This window comes from Acinonyx jubatus, chromosome B3 (genome assembly GCF_027475565.1).
Source record: "Acinonyx jubatus isolate Ajub_Pintada_27869175 chromosome B3, VMU_Ajub_asm_v1.0, whole genome shotgun sequence".
NCBI classification, from domain to species: domain Eukaryota; kingdom Metazoa; phylum Chordata; class Mammalia; order Carnivora; family Felidae; genus Acinonyx; species Acinonyx jubatus.
The window spans coordinates 8356285-8380504 of NC_069386.1; the positions used below are offsets into that span (position 1 = coordinate 8356285).

A 24220-nucleotide genomic window follows, 5' to 3' on the forward strand; every position below is an offset into this window, starting at 1 on the left:
ATGTTAAATAAAGTAAGACGAGATTTCTTTAAGGATGTTTGGACTCTTAAATATGTTTAATAACTTTTATGAATCTCTAGGAAAGTTGAATTATGCAGTTTCCCAAGCTTCACTGGCCATTAAAAAAAATATGGGCGCCTGGGTGGCTCATGGGTTAGGCATCCAACTTCGGCTCAGGTCATGATTTCACAGTTCATGAATTTGAACCCCGCGTCAGGCTCTGTGCTGACAGCTCGGAGCCTGGAGCCTGCTTTGGATTCTGTGTCTCCCTCTCTCTCTCTCTTGCCCCTCCCCTGCTCACAATCTTTCTCTCTCTCTCTCAAAAAAAAAAATCATTTTAAAAATTAAAGAAATAGAGTGTCCCTCATGGAGGATCATTTTGGAATACTGTTCCAGAAAACACACAAATCCAGATTCTGTCTTAGGTCTGACCACCAAAACTCCCTTGCTCCATTTCTACCCCAGTCTGGATTTATCAGCTGTCCATTTTCAGTTTTATTGGAGCTTATATGTGTACAGTTTTATATTTCTATATGTGTTTATAAACCTGTGTACTACTTGTTCTTCTTTTCAAACACTGCTAAGCTTACTGGTTGGCTGTCTCCAGGATAATTGAATTTGGGAATTGAATTTGCAATTTGTAATAGAAAATAGTAACATCATATGACTGCAAATAAGGACTCTCTTGACACAACACCAGAGGTTTGTTTAGCGTTTTATGGGGGAAAATGAAGCAAACGATGGTTTTTCCTGACTTTCAGGCTTTCTGGCCATTCCACTATCTGGCTGGCATCAGGTCCTTCTGGTTACAGCCCTTCTGCAGTCTCCTGGAAAGCTGGATTGGGACCACTTTGGTCACCATGGTGATAGCTTTGACTTCACACTGACTGATTTTTCAGGACTCCTATAGTAGAGCTGCAGGGTGGACTCTCTTTGACTTCTTTTTGCTTCTGAGAGAGTAAAAGGGGACTCAAACTCTGGGTGGGTACTCTCCCAGGGGTCATGACAATGACCACCTCTTGTGTCAAACCAAATTCCAACCTGATCTGCACCTGATGGAAATAAAGCACCTCCCATCTGCAAAGAAAGTGGTGAATGTAGTTCATCTCAATCAGATAATTCACACTTGTCACTGATATGGGATTGCCTGGAGTTTATAGGTCTGAGTGTGTGAGTGATAAAAGGAAAGAGAACTTAATGGTAATTAGAGTGACAAAGCCTTGAGTGCATGTCAGATTTGGAAGAGGCGCCTAAATAAAAACTCAAGGGGGAAACGTCTGCTCCAGTCCTATGCCTGTCTCTCCTTCCAGAGAAGGTATTTTGAGTCAGACTTCTTCGTGGAGAGCAAGATAAATCATATCCTGTACTTTTGCTTTGCTTGTTTTCAATTCAACATAGAAAGGTTAAAGAGGTAGGAGGCCTACTATTAAATTATTAAAAACAACAACAACCATATTTTGAAACATTATCCACTCTGTATTTCCCCCAAACTTTAAAAGTTTTTACATATCTTTAGAAATGACATAATTAAAGTAGATCTAATCTTATTTCCCTTGAATAAGACAAATGAATGGGGGCAATAAAGATCCAGTGTACTGTGTAAACATCTAATCAATGATCCACTGGTTAGGCCAAATCTGTGCTGGAAATGGAAAAGTAAGGAGAGAGCTGGATAAGAATAATGTGCATCATTATTTTGGCTTTGGAAGAAAAAGATAAGCCCAGTGAAAGGACATTCAAGCAAATGAGAACAGAGATGAATGTGTTGAGGTGAGAAAAAGAAGTAAAGAGTAAAGAGGGGAGAAGAAGAAAGAGAGGGCTCATTAATAAACAGGGAAGAAAAATCACGTTGATTCATCAGTTAGCTATCTGTAATATAGAAAAATTTGAATTCATGTTGTCATGCATTAAAATTCATTTGAATAAAAGTGGAAAGCCTGCTGCAAAGTCACAATGCAAAACAGAAGAAGGTTTTAAAGTGTATGTTTTGATCACCTCCCGAGCAGGAAAGAGAACATCCCTGTGTTCAGTTGGCCCTCATGCAGGAACGTGGAGCCTTTGCTAAGAAAACTCGGAAGCACCCTGTATCTCGTGCAGGGACACTTTTACAGGAGAGGGATGCAAAAGAAAGTTTGCCTTGGAAGTCACCTTTGGCCTGTCAACCACTCATCTAAATTGCATTTTTTATATTTGTAGGTAGATTTAATTTTGTCTCTAGACACTAACAATATCTCTAACCCATGGTACAGGCAACCAAGAATGCCTTATATTTTTATTATGAACACACTTTCCACACATAGAAATAGCTATCTATCTATCATCTGTATATAACATAGTTTTATGTTGGATGATCAAACATTAACAAATATTAAAATCATGCCACATTTCCTTCAGAACATTTTCTAATTACAGATTTATTTAAATCTGTAATTAAAATCCCACATCATCCCTCTGTCTGTCCTCCCCTGCTTCTCAGAAAGATAATTTTTTTCCTCCTGGTGTTCCATCTATTAATATATTTGTAGGCTACTATAAAATATATACTATTCTATAGTGTTTTATTGTTTTCACATTTTAAATATATGATATCTTACTGTAAGTATCAGTTTACAATTTGCTTTTTTCTCTTGGTATTACTCTTTTTTTTGGAGGTTTACTCCAAAATTGCTGATAGTTTTAGATCTAGCTAATTCATTTAAACAGATACATAGTATTCCCTTAAATTAAAAATAAAGTGTATTTATCTTAATAAGAGATAGTAAAATTGTTCCCAATGCATGTTTTTGCTCGTACAAACTGGGGCAAAATAAGTATCTGAAATATCTCCTTGAATATATGTGTGAAGTTGTTCTAGGACTGATTGATACAAATGAAAATGCTAGTAAAAAGTTGGATACTACTTTAATTTTGCATTCAGATCTTCACACTTAGTTCTTTAATTAATCAGAGATTTATTTTTTTGTATGATATAAGACATCTATTTGACTTATCAGTTTCCATAAGTAGCTAATTATCAGAGAATCCTCTGTTGCTTTCCCCTTGAATTTGTAATAGCACTTCTATATATGCCAGATCCCCATGTACATCTGATTCTTGTTTCTTTCCTCTCTGTAATGAGTCTGTCTGTCTACACCAATGCCAATATCGAATGATTTTAATTATTTTAACGCAGTGGTGCTCAATCAGGGCAATTTTCCCAGAAGGGGACATGCGGCAAAGTCTGCAGACATGTTTGATTGTCACAACTGCAGAAGTAGAAGCCAAGGATGCTACTAAACATCCTGCAATGCACAGAGCAGTTCCTCACAACAAGGAACGATCTGGTCCAAATGCCAGTAGTACTAATGTTAAGAAACTCTGAAGTGACTACATTAAGTTGAGAGATTTAATCGCTTCTCGGCCTTTTGGCTAAGATCAAGTGTAGTATCTGTTCTTATCAGTTTAATAAGTTGAGAGATTTGTCATCATATTTACTTGAAAATTTAAGTATCACCTATCCCACTGCCTCTTAACCTTTTGTTTTTCCCCCAGAAGTACACTGGATGTGTTTTTTTTTAATTCATTTTTATGGATTTTAGAATTCGTTTCTCAAGAAAAACCCTTTTCAGATTTTAATCAGTTTGTGTTTAGCTAATCGATTACTATAACAACAATTGACAGTTTTATTATATTGATTCTTCCTTTTTAGTACAGTATAGATCTATGCTTTTTTTGGTCTCTTTAAAGGTCCTTTAATTAAAATTTATATTTTTACTCTGAAAGATCATTTATATTTTTGTTAGGTATATTACAGGATTAACACCTGATTTCCTTTTGCTGCAATTTTAGAAATTATGTGTTGTTTGCTACTGCTATATAGGCATGTTATTAATTTTATATATTGGTATTTTATAATATATCACATATTAATAGCACCTGGCTGGCTCAGTCTGTGGAGCATGTGGCTCTTGATCTCAAGGTTATGAGTTCAAGACCCACTTTGGGCATAGAGATTACTTAAAAAAACCTTCAATAACCTTGCTGAAATTTTCTAGTCCATCTAAATATTTTTGTGTAGATTTCCCTAAATTTTCTTTGTAGACATTCATCTATCACCTGAGAATAATGAGGCGTTTTTAACTTTCTTCCAACATCATATGTTGTATTTATTTTCTTGTTCTGTGTTAGTGCTGTGTCCCTCATGACCATGTGATGACAGAGGTGATGGTTGACATCCATCTTAAAGAGAGACATTTTCTGTAGGATTTTAGTAGGTACGCTTCCCTGCTTCAGTAAATGTCCTTTAATCTCAAAGTGCCATAGAATATTCAATATGAACTTTAAAAATAGTTTAATTGTGTTCAATTAAGATATTACACTTGATTCTCTATCTCACGTGCACAGAACTGAGTTAATCATACTCCTCAGTCCCTAATGAATGGATGCTCTTACATTCAGATCATGCAAGGCACCTCTAGTGTTTCATGTATTTTTTTTTCTTTTTGTGCTTCATCACCTTTGCACACTCCCACCTAGATGTCCACTACATTTTGAAGAATCTATGCTACTCTGTTTTATGTATGTGTGTGTGTGTGTGTGTGTGTGTGTATATATATACATATATGTGTGTGTGTGTGTAGTAAATTGCATGTGTTGTACTTACATAGTCATCCCATTCAGTTTCTTATTTACTTTACTAATATTTTTGAGATACCATTATATTGCTCTTTGAAAATGTAGTTCATTACTTATTTTTTTAACTTTATTTTTTTATTTTTTTTTAATTTACATCCAAATTAGTTAGCCTATAGTGAAGCAATGATTTCAGGAGTAGATTCCTTAGTGCCCCTTACTCATTTAGCCCACCCCCCTTCCCACAATCCCTCCAGCAACCCTCAGTTTGTTCTCCATATTTATGAGTCTCTTCTGTTTTGTCCCCCTCCCTGTTTTTATATTATTTTTGTTTCCCTTCCCTTATGTTCATCTGTTTTGTCTCTTAAAGTCCTCATATGAGTGAAGTCATATGATTTTTGTCTTTCTCTGACTGACTAATTTCACTTAGCATAATACCCTCCAGTTCCATCCACGTAGTTGCAGATGGCAAGATTTCATTCTTTTTGATTGCCAAGTAATACTCCATTGTATGTATACACCACATTTTCTTCATTCATCCATCGATGGACATTTGGACTCTTTCCATACTTTGGCTATTGTTGATAGTGGTGCTATAAACATGGGGGTGCATGTGTCCCTTCAAAACAGCACACCTGTATCCCTTGGATAAATGCCTAGTAGTGCAATTGCCAGGCCGTAGGATAGTTCTATTTTTAGTTTTTTTGAGGAACCTCCATACTGTTTTCCAGAGTGGCTGCACCAGCTTGCAAATATCTAATGGAATAAAGACAGTCTCTTCAGCAAGTGGTGCTGGGGAAACTGGACAGCGACATGCAGAAGAATGAAACTGGACCACTTTCTTACACCATACACAAAAATAAACTCAAAATGGATGAAAGACCTCAATGTAAGACAGAAAGCCATCAAAATCCTCAAGGAGAAAGCAGGCAAAACCTCTTTGATCTTGCCCGCACCAACTTCTTACTCAACACGTCTCTGGAGGCAAAGGAAACAAAAGCAAAACTGAACTACTGGGACCTCATCAAAATAAAAAGCTTCTGCACTGTGAAGGAAACAATCAGCAAAACTAAAAGGCAACTGACAGAATGGGAGAAGATATTTGCAAATAACATATCAGATAAAGGGTTAGTATCCAAAACCTACAAAGAACTTATCAAAGTCAACACCCAAAAAACAAATAATCCAGTGAAGAAATGGGCAAAAGACATGAATAGACACTTCTCCAAAGAAGACATTCAGATGGCCAACCAACACATGAAGAAATGCTCAATATCACTCATCATCAGGGAAATACAAATCAAAACCACAATAAGATACCACCTTACACCTGTCAGAATGGCTAACATTAACAAGTCAGGCAAAAACAGATGTTGGCAAGGATGTGGAGAAAGAGGATCTCTTTTATAATTCATTACTTATGATTGCTAAATAGTAATTCATCTCTGACATATGTGATGGTTAATTTTAAGTGTTGACTTGGCTAGATAATGGTGATCAGTTGTTTAGTCAAACATTAGGGTGAATGTTTGCTATAAGGGTGTTTTGTAGATGTGACTAACATTTAAAAGCAGTTGGCTTTATGACAAAGGAGCTAAGAATATATGATAAAAGAATGTATAATGGGGAAAAGACAGTCTTCAAAAAATGGTGCTGGGAAAACTGGCCAGCTCCATGCAAAAGAATGAAACTGAAGCACTTTCTTATACCATTTTCAAAAACAAACTCAAAATGCATGGAAACCTAAATATAAGACCTGAAATCATACAGCTCCTTGAAGAAAGCATAGGCAGTAATCTCTTTGACATTGGTCTCAGCAACATTTTTTAGATATGTCTCCTCAGACAAGGGAAACAAAAGCAAAATAAACTATTGGGACTACACCAAAATAAAAAGCTTTGCCACAGCAAAGGAAACCATCAACAAACGAAAAGGCAAACTACAAAATGGGAGAGGATATTTGCAAATAATATACCTAATAAGAGGTTAAGCCAAAATATATAAAGAACTTAATCCAACACACATGTACAAAACAAATAATCTGATTAATAGTGAGAAGAGGACTTCAATAGACATTTTTCCAAATAAGACATGCCGATGGCTAATAGACATTTTCATGTCTATTAGCCCAATATCACTAATCCTCAGGGAAATGCAAATTAAAACTACTATGAGGTATCACCTCACACCTGTCAGAATGGATAGTATCAAAAAGAGAAGAAATAGGTAGGTGTTGGTAAGGATGTGGAGAAAAAGGAACCCTTGTGCACTGTTGGTGGGAATGTAAATTGGTACAGTCTCTGTGGAAAACAGTATGGTGCTTCCTTAAAATTTTTTTCAATTAAAAATTTTTTTAATTAAAAGAAAATTTAAATTAATTAAAGTTAATTTTTAAATTAAAAAATTTTTAAAAAGTAGGTTCTACTACTGGGTATTTACCCAAAGAAAACAAACATACTAATTTGAAAAGATATATTTACCTCTATGTTTATTGCAGTATTATTTATAATCACCAAGATATGGCAGTGTCCATTCATAGACTAATGGATAAAGAATATGTGGCATATATGTATATGCAATTGAATATTATTCAGCCGTAAAAAAGAATGAGATCTTGCCTTTCATTACAACATGAATGGACTTAGAGGGTATTATTCTAAGTGAAACAAGTCAGACAAAGACAGACTCCAAATAATTTGACTACTGTGTGGAATCTAAAAAAAAAAAAAAGGAATAAACAAACAAAAAGCAGAAACAAAAAAATACACAGAAGAAATATATGGCTGCCAGAGAGGATGGGAGTGGGGAATGGGTGACATGGATGAAGGGGAGTGGGAGGTACAGGCTTCCAGTTTTGGAATAAATAAGTCAAGGGAATAAGAAGTGTAGCACAGGGAATACAGTTGGTGGTAGTGTAATAGTGATGCACAGGGACATAAGGTAGCTCCACTTGTGCTGAGCATAGCATAACATGTAGGCTTGTCAAATCGTTATGTTGTACACCTGAAACTAACATACTTCAATAAGATAAAATAAAACAAGATAAAATAAGATAAGATAAAAGAAAATAAGATAAAATAAAATCAGCTGGCTTCAAGTAAAGCAGATTAGCCTCTAAAATGTGGATGTAGGTAGGCCTCATGCAATCAATTACAGAGCAAAGATCGAGTTTTGCCAAAGAAGAAAGAAAAGAAAGGATTATGCCTCCAGACTTCAATACAAAAATTCTGCCTGAGTTTCCAGCAGGCTCAACTCTCACCTGCATCTCCGTGCTGCTGGCTCGCCCCATGGCTATAGGCTTTGCTCCCCACACAATCATATGAAATAATTCTGCAAAATCTTTCTCTCTCTCTTTCTCTCTCTCTTCTAAAACCATAGCTGCAAGTCTCACTTCCATCAGAAATACATGTTTCTCCATGCCCACAAAAACATGTAAATTATTGAATTACAATTTTTTACTTGTTTTAGTATCGAGCAAAGATTTGTAATTCGATTTCAGTATATTAAAAATACAGTCTAATTGATTTTTACATTTTTCCTCAAATCTGATTGTTTATATATTTTGTAAAATTAATTAATTTCATATAATTTTATGCACCTAATTATGTGTATTTTATACCTTTTCAACATGGTAAAAATGTCTGTTAATTTTGTCATTATATCTAGGTCACAGTCAGGATTTATTTTCATCTCTCTTTTTTAAAATCATGCTTGTCAGAGGCTTATTTATCTTGTTTTTTTAGGAACCAACAATTTGTTTTCTTTTCAATCTTTATTTTTTCTTCCCTTATTTTTTCATTATGTTTTTCATCCATTTCTGCTGCTTCTTCTTCTTTTCTTTGTCTGCTTCTTGATTTGGGTTTACTCGTTTCTACTTCTCACCTGTTAAATTGAAGAATTACTTTCTTTGTTTCTAAACATATTTGTTTTCTGCTTAGGGTAGTTAGAACTATAGATTTTCTTTTACAGCCTGTTTTTTTTTAAACAATACATTCATTTTTAACCTGTAGGATTTTCATCATGATTCTGTGATTCATTTATAAGCATTTTTGCATTGTGTTTAGGATTTTTTAAAAAAATTTATATAAGTACCATGGATATTTAACAAAATATACTTTAAATTTAGATACTGAATTGTGATATTGAAAGTTTCTGTCATTTTTAGTGAGATTTTCACTGGAGTAAACCATATGTGCGAAATTTGTATAAATCTGCAAGCAAAAACCATAACAGGATTGCAGGATTTAAAAAATATGTAGCAGTAAATATATGACAGCAATAGTATAAAGACCAAGAGAAGAGGAATGGAAGTATATTTTTGTTTCTTGCACCCATATGGGAACTTACATAGTAGAGTTTAAACTCCGATAAATCAAGATATGTAAACCCTAAAGCATGACTAAAATAATAAAACTAATAAGTAATAAGTTGATATTAGATGTAATTGACTAATAAGTAAAAAAAGACATATAATGAAAACATAAAGTAATCTTCAATGAATCCAAAAAAGGAAAAAAAGAAAATGTGGAATAAGTAACAAATGAGACATAGAGAAAAAAAGCAAGACAGTAGTTCAAAACATGACCTTACCAATAACCACATTAAATGTAAACATTTAGGGGTATCTGGGTGGCTCAGTTGGTTAGGTGTCTGACTTCAGCTCAGATCATAATCTCATGGTTCGTGAGTTCAAGCCCTGCATCGGGTTTTGTGCTGATAGCTCAGAGCCTGGAGCCTGCTTCAGGTTCTACCTCCCCCTCTCTCTGCCCCTCCCCTGCTCACACTCTGTATCTCTCTCTCTCAAAAATAAACATTAAAAAAATAAAATAAATAAAATAAAATAAATGTAAGCATCCAATCAATTAAAAAGTAGAGATTGTTGGATTGGATAGCATATCAAAATCCTAATATATGCTGCCTGCAAGGAACAGACTTTAAATATAAAGAAGCACATAGGTTGAAAGTAAGAGGATGGGAAAAGATATACCAAACTAACACTAATCAAAAGAAAACAGGAACAGGGCGACTGGGTGGCTCAGTTGGTTAAGTGTCCAACTCTTGATTTTGGCTCATATCATGATCTTGCAGTTCATGAGTTTGAGCACCAGATCAGGCTCTGTGTTGAGCATGGAACCTACTTGGGATTCTCTCTCCTCTCTCTCTGCCCCTTCCTTGCTCACTCTGTCTCTCTCCCAAAATAAATAAATAAACTTGAAAAGAAAGAAAAAAAGAAAAGAAAAAAAAAGAAAACAGGAGTATCGATTTTAGTTTCAGAGCAAAGAATGGTTCCATAAATACATAGGGTTATTTCATAATGATAAAATGTCCATGACGATGATATGCCTATCCTAAACTTTTTAAAAATGTTTATTTATTTATTTTGAGAGAGAGAGAGAGAGAGAGAGAGAGAGAGAGAGCGCATGTGCATGCTAATCGGGGAGGGACAGGGAGAAGGAGAGAGAGAATCCCAAGCAGGCTCTGCACTGTTATCTCAGAGCCCCACAAAGTTCTCAGTCCCAGGAACCATGAGATCATGACCCAAGCTGAAATCAAGACACATATTCGACTGAGCCACCCAGGTGCCCCTGCCTATCCTAAACTTGTATGAACCTGATAATAGAGTTTCAAACTATAGGAAGACAAATTGATAGACTTGCAAAGACCAATAGACAAAAATTGCCCAAATAATCAATGCATAGCTGAATAAATTTCCAAAATTTTCAGGAGTTTCACATCAAGATGTGTGATATCCCTGGCATTGTGGAAGTTCTCTGTAGTGCCTTTTCTCTAAGACCACTTTTCTGACTTCTAATTGCATAGATAAGTTTTATCTTCTGTTAAAATTACTATAAATCCATTAATATGATCTTGTGTGTTCTTCTGCTTTCAATTGAAAATTCTATTTGTGAGATTATCCATGTATGTATAATTGACATTGTTAAGTCTTCTTTTTGCTTTATACTATTCCATTGAATTATTATACCTAAATGTATTTACAGATTCTTCTTTTGATTGATGTTAGAATTGTTTTCTCTGGGGGCGATGTAGGAATTTGTTCTCATGAGCTATCTCAAACTTGACTTTTGACAAATATATGCATTCATTTGTCTTGAGTGTATAACTAAGATTAGGACAGCTGTATCATAGGGTATGTGGATATGAATCTTAAGTAAATATATCAAAACGTTTATCAAGGTGGTTGTGCCAATTAATACTTACATAGCTTCTGTCCTCAGCAATATTGAACATGAGGGCCATGAGTAGGGTGAATCAACTAGGGAAGAAAATTGAAGACAGTGCTCATTTTCATGGAGTTCTGTACTGTGGCTCTTGCATGAACCGAAGAGGGTTACTCCTTAAGATTTAGATACCTAGAGTACCAAATTTCTGGAGGCACTTACTTTCAGATTTGTGCAAAACTCTGCACTTGGTCAAATTTAAGAGTAAGCACCTTCTGAAATTTTGCACCCAAGATGTTTCACTCACCACACTCCACTCTCAACCCAATAGAGTCATTCTTTGTTATTTCTTCAGTGGATGTGTGGTGCCATTACACTGTGGGGTTTATTTACATTTCTCTGATGATTAATGATGTTGAGTACATAGTACATTTTCATAAGTTTACTGATCATTTTGGTGTCCTCTTTTGTGAATTGTCTGTTCAAGTCTTTTGTCCAATTTTAATTGGATTAGCTATGCTTCTGTTATTAATTATTTGAAGTTCTTTTTATATATTCTGCCTGCATCCTTTGTTTGGTTTTTCTATTGCAAATATCTTCTCCTACTCTGACTTTCCTTTTTACTCTTGAATGGTTTCTTCTAATAAATACAATTCCTTAATTTTAATGGAGTTTAATTTATTAATAGTTTTCCCTTTGGGTTACTGCTTTTCTGTCCTACCCCAAGGCTACTAATTTATTCTATGTTTTCTTTTAAGAGCCTTATTGTTTTGCCTTTTACATTTAGATGTACAATACACTTGGAATTGATGTTAGAGCTTAATGTGAGATCAAGGTCAACATTTTTTTCAAATGTATGAATATCAGTTAACTCAACATTGTTTATTAAAATTATCATCCTCTCCCTAATCTACTGTAGTGTCATCTTGACTCATATTGAATGAACCTGACTATGATCTTTCTATTCTGTTCCATTGATTTATTTCTAAAAACTCTTACCTTAATTTCCATAACCTTATAATTAGTCTTGCTTTCTGGTTTTGCAATTTCTCTAGCTCTATTCTTCTTCAAGATTGTTTTGGATATTGTCCCTTTCATATCCATATAAACTTTAGAATCACTATGTAAACTACCCTTATCCAAAAATTTTGATATTCTGATTGGAAGTGCATTGAATCTATAGACCAATGTGGGGAAAGTTGGTATCTGTGCAGTAGCAATCATTCCATCCCATGAACATAAGACTCTATTTAATCCTTCTTCAATTTTTTCAATATGTTTTATGGATATTCAGAGCAGGAGTCTCAAGATTTTTTTCGTTAGAATTATTATTAGGTATTTGATGTTTTTTATTCTATCATAAAACGTGTCATTATTAACATTTTAGTTCCTTTTTATTTGTTACTGGTGTATAGAAATGAAAGTGATGTTTTATAATGGCCTTATATCAAGCAACCTTACTAAATTTACTCATTAGTTTTTATATTTTGTATATTTTGAACATTACATAAATAATTGTGTCAACTGTAAACAAAATTTCTGTTACTACCTTCCATTCCTTATGCTTTGAATCGGTTTTTTTTTTTTTTTTCTTGCCTATTGCACTATTGAAGCACAAGTACCTTCAAGAGTGATGGTAGGGGCTTCCATTTTGACTCTCAATCTCTGGGGGAAGCTTTTAAGATTTCATCATTAAGTATATTTGCTACAGATTCTTTTTTAGATACTGTTTTTCAGATAATGGAATTTACTGGGTAAATCATAGATTACTAGGAGGATTTTGTTGTTACTGCCATCAGTAGGTGTTGAATTTTCTCCAATGTTTCTGTTGAGATTGTTTTGTCATTTTCCTCCTTACTCTATCAGTATGGTGCAAAACTTAATTGATTATCAAAGGTTAAACAACACATACATGATCACTTAGAATAAACTCAAGCTTGCATGATGTGTTACTGTGTGCATATGTGTGCATAATTTTCATTACTGTAATATCTTTGTGAGATTTTTGAACGGAATTATGCCAGCTTTATGAAACTGTTTGAAAAGTGATTCTTTTTATTTAATATTCTCTGAAAGAGTATATGTCAGTAGGTTTCATGCTCTTTCTTATATATTTTTACAAATTCACCGGGGAAAATGCTTGCCTTAGAAATTTCTTGTAAGCAATTTATAGTGCTCACATTCAACTTTATTAATAGTTATATGGTTTGCAACCTAAAAATTTCTCTTGGTGTTAATTTGGGTAAATTGTGTTTTTTTCTCCAAGAAATTTACCAACTTTGTTTAAGTTTCCATTTTATTTGCATAAATTTGATTATAACTCTTTTCTGTCCTCTTTCTCTTCCTCTTCCTTCTTGTATTTGTAAAACCTATGATGATATCTCTTTTACTATTCCTGATATTAGTAACTTTTTCTTGAAAGTCTTTTCACAAAACTTAATTTGATTGTATTCAAATTCTCTGTTGTATATTTGTTTTTGATTCCACTACTGTGTCTTATTTCTATTATTTCCTTATTTTAATTTAATTTGGGGTTAATTTACTCTTCTTTCCTTATCTTCTTGAAATAGAGGTTATTGGTTTTTGAGGATTTTTTTCTAAGTATATTCAATTATGGTTATTTCTCCTGTAGACTTAAGAGACTTAAGTTTATCACACGTTTTAATAGGGTGTATTTTCATTATTATTTAGTTCAAAATATTTTCTAATTTTCAGTGTGATTCCTTTGATCCCTGGCTTATTTGGAGATAATCTTATTTTCCAAAGAGCGGAATTTGCTTTTTGTTATTGATTTATAGCTTGATTCCACTGTGAACAGAAAATTTACTCTGAATACAATTATTTCTTTGAAATTTGCTAAGCTTGCTTTAAAGCCCAGTATATGAGTACTTGTGATAAATGTCCTATGTCCAATTAAAAAACAATGCATTTTGTTATCATTGGGGGTAGAGATCTGTGTCTATTAATTCAGGTTTGTAAATGTTGCCGTTTTGATTGCCCATATCCTTGCTGTTTTTTGGTTGATTTGTTCTGACAGCTATTGAGTAAGATGTATTAATATCTCCCACTGCAAGTGAATATTTTTCTATGTCTCACTTTAGTCTTTCATTTTTACTATATATATTTCAAAACAATATTATTAGACACATAAAATTTTTAAATATTTATATTACCTGGATAGATTAACCCTTTGTTTATGTAATTTCCTTCATTTTCTCTGATAATACTTTTGTCTTAGAGTCTAATTTATTAATATATTTAAGTCAACCTTTTTTTTTTAAGTTTATTTATTTTTGAGAGAGAAGTAGGGAGGCAAAAGCAGAGAGATTGGAAATCCCAAGGAAGCTCCACGCCCAGCACGGAGCCCAGAACGGAGCTGGATCGCACAACCATGAGATCATGACCTGAGCCAAAATCAAGAATCGGATGCTTAACCTTCTGAGCCACCCAGATACCCCTGAGCCAATGTGCTTTAAATTCGTGTTTAACTGGCATATTGTTTTTCGTCCATTAACTTGCAGTTTTTTTGTGCTCTCACATTTAAAAAGTGTGTCTTGTAAGCACGTGTTTTCCTTTAGTCCAATTTTATGATTTTTTCTTTTAAAGAGTATTTGAACCATTTCTGTTTCTTTCTCTTTTCTTCCCTGTGTTTGGACCATTTAAAGCACCATAATTAGCAGTTATATTTTGTTGTACAGCCACTACTTTATTTCTTTCCATTTTTTTGTTGCTCTTGTTTTATACTTCGTTTCCTTCTCGTCTGTTATACTTTTTTTGTTGAATATCAGATATCACATATGGTCATTTTTTTCCATGTATGATAAATTTACAAGTTTCTGCAGGGTCTATCTTTCTCCAGTGGAAGCTTCTTCCTTATTAGGCGGATTGAATAGCAACAAATAAAATTATTCCAATCAGAGATGGAGGTTACCTAATTCTGGGTTGCAAGTGTCATGACTTATTGTTGGTCTTACCCACCCCTGGTTTGGTCCACCAGGTCTTAGGGATGTTTATAAATAAGACTTTCTGACTTTTTGATTTTCTACTTAGCTACTTATCATCATAGATTTTTTTTATACTGAAAATTCCTTCTGGGAAAGCAGCAAAATGTTGGGGTTACACCCTGAGTCTACTTCCTCAACAGAATTATGGTCCCCCAGGTCCGGGATTATTTGACAGCTCAAAACACATTTGCTCTCTCTGCACCCATAGTTCTAAAAGGTTCCCCAGTTGTTTTACATCTTAACAGTGGCCTTATGCCTGAATCGTCACCAGAAAGTTGCAGATTCTTTGAAGGATGAAGCAGTTACAGAATTGAACATACTCTCTATGATCCCTTTCTTTCTGGGATTCTAGCTCTTTTGGCCCTTTGAGTCTTGTTTATTGGCAGGTCTCTAATGCCTTCAAACATATCCTTATTTATTTATATTTATATTTAAATATCATCTTGACTTTCTAAATTTTTCCAACAGGAACACCAGTCTGCTCTGATCTACTCTATCATAAAGGGAAACACAATTCTCAACGGGTTATCATCTATTTTTTAAGTTAAGAAAATTCTCTTACTGCATCTCTGACATTTCTTTTCCTTTTCTTTTAAATTATCACCAGCGGAGACTTTCACAAGACATTTCATGTTTTTTGTTCTTTAATTTCTTTATCAGAGAGTTAAGGCTAGGTCAGAGAACAGCAAAAATTTTCTTAAAAGAACAAATACTTTAGCTTTTGTGGACCAACTTTTCAACTGTGCTGCTGTAGCACAGTAGAAGCCCTAGATAGTACCTAAGTGAATGAGTTCGGCTGTGTTCCAATGACATTTTATTTACAAAAAGAGGCGAAAGGCCCCTAGATGTTAGTTTGTTAATCTCTGAGCTAAATTCTACTGGTACCAATATGCCCCAAATCTCACTGGTCCAAACCATCCAATACATATCGCATTTATTTCTTGCTCATATTATATGTTAATTTTAGATTCATCAGAGATACTCTGTTCATGGTAGTTACTCCAGGTCACAAGCTAAGGGACCCTGTCACCATTTAGGAGAAAAGAATACTCTAGGAATTACATGTTTGCTTGAGAAGAAATACTCCTCACATGCATTCATTACTCATTGGCCAGAGTGCATCATGCAATACAATCCATGCATAAAGTGACCAGGAAATGCAATCCGATATGTGCCAAAATAGCAGTTAAAGAACAGACACATTTCATGAGTGATATAAATGCCAATTTGGGGGGGTTTTAAACTATCTTCCACGGTTTTCATTTATTTTTCCTTCTGATATTAATATTCTTAGAACTGTTTCCTTATTGATCATCTCTGGACTCAGATATGTCTACATTTTTCTCTAAAATTAAATTTTCTTCTATAAATTTCTTCTAAATTAAAATTTAAATGACTACTTTTGACTTTAAGAATTCTATATGGTTATTTTTCAAATCTGCCATTAAAAATACTTTACTTACTTTGGTGTTTTCTACACCTTTATTTATTTATTTAATCACGTTAATAGCTCACAACATATCCTGTGGATATCTATTTGGTGTTACTTGATCTAAATCAACCTCCTGTTTCCCCACCTCAAAGAGCTACAGTCATGACACATAACATGGCTGTTGGTTCTCTTCTTGTTACTATCACTATTCTCAGACTATATATTCCATGTTGCAGAAATAGCCCTTATTTCGTCATTTCAGGCACATGTCAAAACTAACATCTTGTTAATGGGAAAAATAATGTAAGTAGTTCATAAAAAGAAAAAAAATTAAGCTAAACCAGATAATTACATGTTTTCCATAAAGTCCATTATCATTAGATAGAGCAAATCTATTACTTTATTTTTAACATAAAACCAAACAAGGGAAAACCACATGCCTACTCTTTGTCAGACATTCTGTATACATTATTTCATATGATCCTCACAACTTCACAAGTTAGATACTTTCTTAAGGTGGAAATGAAATAAGAAATGTAACTTGACCTTACTAAATGGTGAAGCTAGGGTTTCAACTGTGGCTCTCACTTGGGGTCTACACTCTTTTGACTATTACATTCACATTTCCTTCCTTTGAGGTGGCAAAACAAAATCTAATTTTATTTGTTTACCACCAGCAAATTAAATTACGAGAAAACGTCAAAAAATTCAAATAAATCAATAAAAAAAATCTTCCCTGGAATGAGCTAAGTCCTCTTCCTTCCTACCTGAATACATGGCCAGGCAACCATTTTCAATTTCTGCAATTTATCTGCGCATGATTGATTCTCAGAACAATATGAACTCTGGATTATCTGACATAAAATCTACTGAAAATAATTAATTAAATATCTGATGTAAATTTTTAAGGAATAGTAAATATTAAACAATAATGATGTAAACTGAGGCCAGGTCTGTAAGACACGGTTGTCAGGTTCAGGACTAGAAAGTATACACGTGTGAATGACTGTCCTTCAGTTCTCAGGTCATTCAAAACAATTATTAAAATATGAAGTTAATGGGGCACCTGGGGGGCTCAGTTAAGCGTCCGACTTCAGCTCAGGTCATGATCTCATGGTTCTTGAGTTCGAGCCCCACGTCGGGCTCTGTGCTGACAGCTCAGAGCCTGGATCCTGCTTTGGATTCTGCATCTCCCTCTCTCTGCCCCTCCTCCACTCATACTCTGTCTCTCTCTCTTTCTCTCTCTCTCTCTCTCTCAAAAATAAATAAACATTTAAAAAATGTTTTTAAGTATGAAGTTAAGTGGCTATTCTAACTCAAGAATATGCATGGTCAGAAGACACAGAGTTTCTATTCATTAGAATGAGCAAAGGAAAACATATATTAGGGATTCACCCCATAACTTTTCCCTATTACCCTTCCAAAATTTAGCATTTAATTTCCACAGAAACAGCAATGGGAGATCTTTGTGGTTTGAGCCGATTACTTTGGTGTCCCCTGGCTAAATTTGAGTCCTATGTCCAGTACTGCTCACCTCCTCAGGAAGTTCCTGAGGACTGAATAATAAATAATGAATTCAATGAAGGAAAAGAAAATCCTAAATGTTACATCCCTAAAACTTGGTGAAATCTTCATACGATGAGAACGGGGGTTGCATTTTTTATTAATTTCAGTGTTTTAACTTTCTGTCGATCAGGCAGGAACAAGTCTGCTAAGCACATCACTTCATGTGAAGTTTCAAGACAAATTTTCCAGAGGTCCCTTCCAACCAAATAAATAGTGGCTCCTTAGCACTGTCTGTAATAAAATTTTGGGTCACAACCAGTGACCCAGAAGGATCCTCAGAAGCTACCTTTGAAAGAAATTTGAACTCAGAGTTGGCAGATGTGAGTTAACAATTCCAACTTTGCCTCAAAATATCTGTTTGACTTCGGGCAATTAAGTTAATCTTTCAGAAATTCTGGTTCTGAAAGTGTAAAATTAAAATTATAACACCTGTCTATTGGTGAGTAGATCAAATCAGATAATGCACATGAAAGCACTTTAACGTGAAAGTGCTATACATTTGGGAAGAATTATTATTCTTTGACTCTGAGTTGCCCTTCAGCTGAATCCACTTGTAAAAACCTTGGTGAGATCCTAATGTAACTTTTTAAAATACAGACTCTCTTGCCTGCTGAGTGGTAAGAATGAATTAAACTAGAAAATATGATAAGTGAAAAAAAAGTATTTTATATATATAGAAGAAAAAATATGTTATATATATATATATGTGTATATATATAGACACACATATATCATTCTACCATTCATCCATTTAAGTTAAACAATTTTAATAAACTGTAGGAGTTTTTCACTATCTTTACCCCCACACTATAAATGCAAATAAGTTTTTAAACTATGTTTTTCACATCTTGATATGCTGTGAACTTTCCATGTATCACATATTTTATTTATTTGTTTTTTTAATGTTTATTTATTTTTGAGACAGAGAGAGAGAGAGAGAGAGAGAGAGTCAATGGGAGAGGGTCAGAGAGAGAGGGAGACAGAATCTGAAGCAGGGTCCAGGCTCTGAGCTGTCAGCACATAGCCCAATGAGGGGCTTGAACTCACAAACCGCGAGATCATGACCTGAACCGAAGTTAGACGCTCAACCAACTGAGCCATCCAGGCACCCCTCACATATTTTATTTATAACATTACTTTATCTACTGCTTATAATGTCATCGTTTCATATGAGAATTATAATACCTGCCTATTTGTCACTATTATTTATTTAATTTTACACTGTAAATAGTGACCTGACACATTTCATGATGCTTACATAGAAATTTCATGATACCACACATCCCCATTCATCCAGCATAGAACCAGTTCACACTGTTGTCCCAGTCTAATTATTTATAGCATACCCTTGCACTCACAAAAGTGTCCCCATTTGGTCAATAACTTACAAATCACTGTATCCTAGTAGTTCATAATTATAGCCCTTAGAACAATTCCTGAAAGCAGGATTGTTGAGTGAAAGAAAAATGATCTGTTTCATAAGTAATGTGAACGTATATTCATCTCTGAAAATGAAGACGTTAAAAATACTCTGATTACATACGTAGGTACTGCATATCTCTGTCCCTTCGTATTTCAGTCCAGCTGTGATTTCCATGTGGTCTCCACATGTCCAAAGCCCTGGACAAAGAGAAGTCCAATGTAATGATATCTTGGGATACATCTCTCCATCATCAAGAATGATGAGTTAGTCCCTTGTATATTTCCAAAGTGGCACCATGCTTTCTCTGCAGTGCTGATCCTTCATGCTGGAACATACTTGCCTTCACTCTTTATTTTGAGAAGCCCTTTTTGACACAGTTTTTTTTTTCTCTCCTACCATGTTGATCTTGAACGCTGTGTGTTCCACAAATGTAGCTTGAAGACACAAGAGGGCTGTTAAATCTATATCAGATTTGGATTAAATGAGAAATAATCCTTTATTCTGTGAAGACACTGGGATTTTAGGGTGGGTGTGCTGAGACAGCAAATATTAATTATCTGGACTAAAGTGAATATTGGTCCCAAAAAGGGGGCACTGACATTACAACAACCTGGTGTACATGGCATTGGATAAGGTTGAGCAGTAAGCTAAGAAGAACCTGGTACTTGAGAATCAGATGATCCATGTGTAACAATGAAAACAGAACAGTTGCTATTAGTGATGCATTAGCTACTACTGTGGATTTAGGAAGGTATTACAAGGAAGAGGTGGGCTTGGGGCACCTGGGTGGCTCAGTCAGTTAGGCAACTGACTTTGGTTCAGGTCATGATCTCACATTCCATGGGTTCGAGCCCCGCAGTGGGCTGTGTGCTGACAGCTCAGAGCCTGGAGCCTGCTTCGGATTCTGTGTCTCCCCCTCTCTCTCTGCCCCTCTCCCGCTCGCACCCTGTCTCTCTCTCTCTCAAAAATAAATAAACATTTTAAAAAATTTAAAAAGAAAAGAAAGAGGTGGGCTCAATAAAGAATCAGCCTGTTTACAAGCAGAAATGAAGTGGAATGGAGTAGAAAGAGTCTGGAAATTTGGGGGCCTCACAGGGCTGGAAAAACTGTTTCTGAAGTCCAAACAGAAAGAGAAGGGACTGGAAAAGTCTTTGACTGACAAATGTCCAGAGTAACCTCCCAGTATGATAAAGTGATTTAGGGCAAAGGCCAGATTGAGTCTGAGAGTTAGTTTTAATTAAGTTGAGAGGGAGATACGAGGGCAAACATGAAAAGTAAAGTAACGGCTCTAAAACCTAGGTCTCTTAAGATATCCAGGCATGGTTACTGGTGCAAGGAAGGTAACATTTTAGTTCCCAACTCCCTGGACTCAGAGCTGACCCTTCTGCCTAAGGGATAGAATTCTGTGCAGTGTCTGCTTTGGGTTTGATGCTTGTGCTATTTATCAACCCGCTCCCTCTCAGCAACAAATTCAAACTTTTTGGCTGTTCTGCAAAAATGAATCTGGACTGTTAACTATCTCCCCTTCACCAGCTTGCACTGTGCTGTACGAGGCACTGGAGAAAGATTCCCGGAGGACAAGGGGTTAGCTCCCTGCTTCTGGTGTGTTCTCTGGGTGTGGCCCTGCATGTGGGTGGCTTCACCATAGTCAGGCTCCTGCATTGGCCAGAGGCCAGCAGCTCCTGGCAGCCAGAAGCTTGCTTGGCATGTTCTCTGTGAGTGCTTCATGGGAGAGCACCACCTGTGAGATGCCTCTTTGAGAATAGCTTTCCTAGGGAGAAGGTTTCCAGCAAATTCCAGAGTAGATGCCCGGCAAGTTTTCCCAGCAAGACACCACAGTGACTTTTCTATCATGTAGAGCTACACAATGGCCTCCCCAGTCAGGTGGGATCTCAGCTCTGGATGCGCGGGAGGGGGGGGAGGGGGGGAGAGGACCTTGCATAAAATATCCTTAGGGATTCTCAGCTTCACAGATGTGACCGCTCCTTATATCTTTCCTGTATAGAACATAGAATATATTTTCCTGTATTCTTTATAGTTCTCTTGACTTCTGACTAACTTAACCCCTGATTACTCCTATTATAGTTAGTAGTTCTTTATATTAAAGTCTCCCAGACCGGGGCACCTGGGTGGCCCAGTAGGTTAAGCCTCTGACTCTTTGTTTCCGCTCAGGTCATGATCTCACAGTTTCATGAGTTCCTGAGTTCATGTCCCACATGCTGTGCTGGTAGCACAGAGCCTGCTTGGGATTGTCCCTTTTCCTCTCTCTCTCTCTGCCCCTTCCCCACTTATGCTGTCTCTGTCTGCCTCTCAAAATAAGTATACTTAAAAAAAAATTTCTCGGGGCGCCTGGGTGGCTCAGTCGGTTAAGCGTCCGACTTCGGCTCAGGTCATGATTTCACGGTCCGTGAGTTTGAGCCCCGCGTCAGGCTCTGTGCTGACAGCTCAGAGCCTGGAGCCCGTTTCAGATTCTGTGTCTCCCTCTCTCTCTGCCCCTACCCTGTTCATGCTCTGTCTCTCTCTGTCTCAAAAACAAATAAATGTTTAAAAAAAATTTTTTTTTAAATTTCTCCTGGTCAAATCACTATGTGGTTTATTTCTTCCAACTGGATGAGACAATACAGTGCACTGATTGGGTTGAACATAAGGTTGTGTCCCTTGAGAAGGTAAATACATTTCACACTGAGGAGAAGAGTCAGGATATTTAGTGACCAAATGGACTTACTGTGGCAAAGAGAATTTGTGCTCCCTAAATGTATGTTGGGATCCTAGGTGTTTCCCAGTCTTCTCTGCTGGTAGGTTACATGTCATCTAGAACCCTGTTTTTTATTCTATATCATGGCACTTGTAACACCAAAGAGTGGGGCTTATCTACTGACTTTAAAATATATTATAAGAATCCTGAAAGTAGGCACCAAAGCTTAATGGTTAACATTGTATTCCAGGAGCCAAGCAATATAAACAATACTTAATAAATATTCATTAATAAAATGATTTCCTCATCACTCAAATAGGGTAGGTTTCTTGGAGACTTACTGTGTATCAGGCACTATTCTAATTGTTCTGATAAATCATCTCAGCAAAAACAACAGCTGTGCCATTTCTATATTATTTTCCCCATGCAGGTGAACAAAGTAGGGAGCCGAAAGGTTAAGAAAGTTTCCCTAAAAGAAAATGCATTTCAAAGCAAGAAAGACCAAATCCAACGCCCTCTGCTAGAAATGCTCTATCCCAAGCTCTCCCCATCACCATTGGGATTCAGCTTGAATGACCGGTGCATTTGGCTGGCTCTCTTCCTTATTCTGGTTTGTTTGCTTTGTTTTGCTTGTTTTCCACTCAAGTGACCAGTGAAAGCTCGGGGAAAGTAGCACTGATGGAAAAGATAAATGCTTGCCCAAAGCACGGAGGCAGCATATTAGCAGGGAGAAGCCATATTGGGTTTGAGGGGAGAGAGAGGTTCTTTGACGGGCAACGCAGGGGTCCGACCAGGAGAGTGTGTAAGTGTCAGAAGTGGCAAGAAGCATGAGCGGGATGGCAAGAGAGAGGCATGAACATGGCACTGGGAATGTGGCTCTTTACAGCGAGACAACGCTGGAGCTCCCCTTGGGCGTGAAAATGATGCATGCCATAAGGCCCTGAGGAAGACAGGCTTTTCGTTTTGTTTCGTGTTAATGTAGTTCTCCAGGAAGACAAAACCCAGAGAGCAGAGAAGTCCAGCCTTTCTTCTTAGGTCTCTTCAGTTCTACCAGGGCCACAGTCTTTTTATATGTCCCGACAGAGGTGGTCAAATATCCCCCAAAAGGCTTTTTGGTGTTTCAACATCGGTCTCCAGCCATCTGAGAATTTCAGCTGCCACTTCGAGACCACACGTCTTGTGTTGCCCAAACACCCACAAAGTGATATTTGCTTGGGTCCATCTTAATTCTGTTATGCACCTAGGACTAGCTTGTAAATGCTGAGCCTCCCTCCAGAAAATGGAAGAGCCCCTTCCTTTCCACCATCTTAGTTAGAAACACGTTTAGCTCTCTGTAATAGAAATTCCAGTTACAGAGGCTTTAATGAACCGGGCTTTTTCTCCCACAATAACAACAGACTACTGTCATTTTAGTGACTCAGCTGTACTAGGGCCAGCATCTCTCCCATTCCTGTGGCCTTACCCTCCTGGTTACAGGAGTAAACTCCTGGTTACAGGCAGTGCCAGCCATCATATCGATATACAAGACAGGAAAACTATACAGGGAGGAAGAGGTGTGGGCAGCCACAATTATTTTGTGTAACTGGCAAGGCAAATGTCATGGCTCACCTCTTCCCACCCTCTTCCCAGCAGACTTTCACTTAGATTTTCTTGACTGGATCCAGGTTGCAAGTCTTCTCATAGATGTTAGACAATCGGGAAGCAGGTTTATCAGACTATCTCTGAACAACCGTGCCTTGGGTTGGGCATGTCGCTGCATCCCCAGAAAGTTGCGTTTCTCAGAGCGAGGAATACTAGGAGACTAAATACTAAATACTGGCAACTGCCTGTATTGGCCACACCTCTTAATGAATTTAATGCCTAGGACCCTCTTCTGCTTCTCTTAGCTCTATGGTTTTACATCTTGCAGTTTGTCCTTGAGGTCCCCGCAAGCTCTTGCTTTGTGTCCAGGACCGAGGCTATAGAAGGAGTGGGTCCCCGTGGAGCTTTGCCACAGGTAGCGGCTGGCATGTGACATCTTACAGGCTGAAAGAGGTGAGTAGTCTTGCTAACATCCCTCCTCTACCGAGGTGAAAGCAGCAGCACAAAGCCTGGCACACAGTGTGGTGCCGTGTCTGGACTTAGCAGACCTCTGGATCACAGGACTTGTCAGAGTGCACCAGGCAATGGCCAGTTTGCCACGAGAAAACACGTGTAGCATTTCCGCAGCCTGATCGATGCCTGGCACACAGTGAGAACTTTCTTTTTTTTTTCTTTTTTGCCATTTCTTTTTATGTTCTAAACAACCTGCTCTGTTTGCAGTTTAGAAAG

At 36.6% G+C, this 24220-nt stretch overlaps 1 pseudogene; it reads left to right on the top strand.

Moving 5' to 3' along the window:
* The first annotated feature begins 3388 nt into the window (after positions 1-3388).
* LOC113602110 (uncharacterized) lies at positions 3389-3498 on the top strand (annotated as a pseudogene).
* Positions 3499-24220: the final 20722 nt, after the last annotated feature.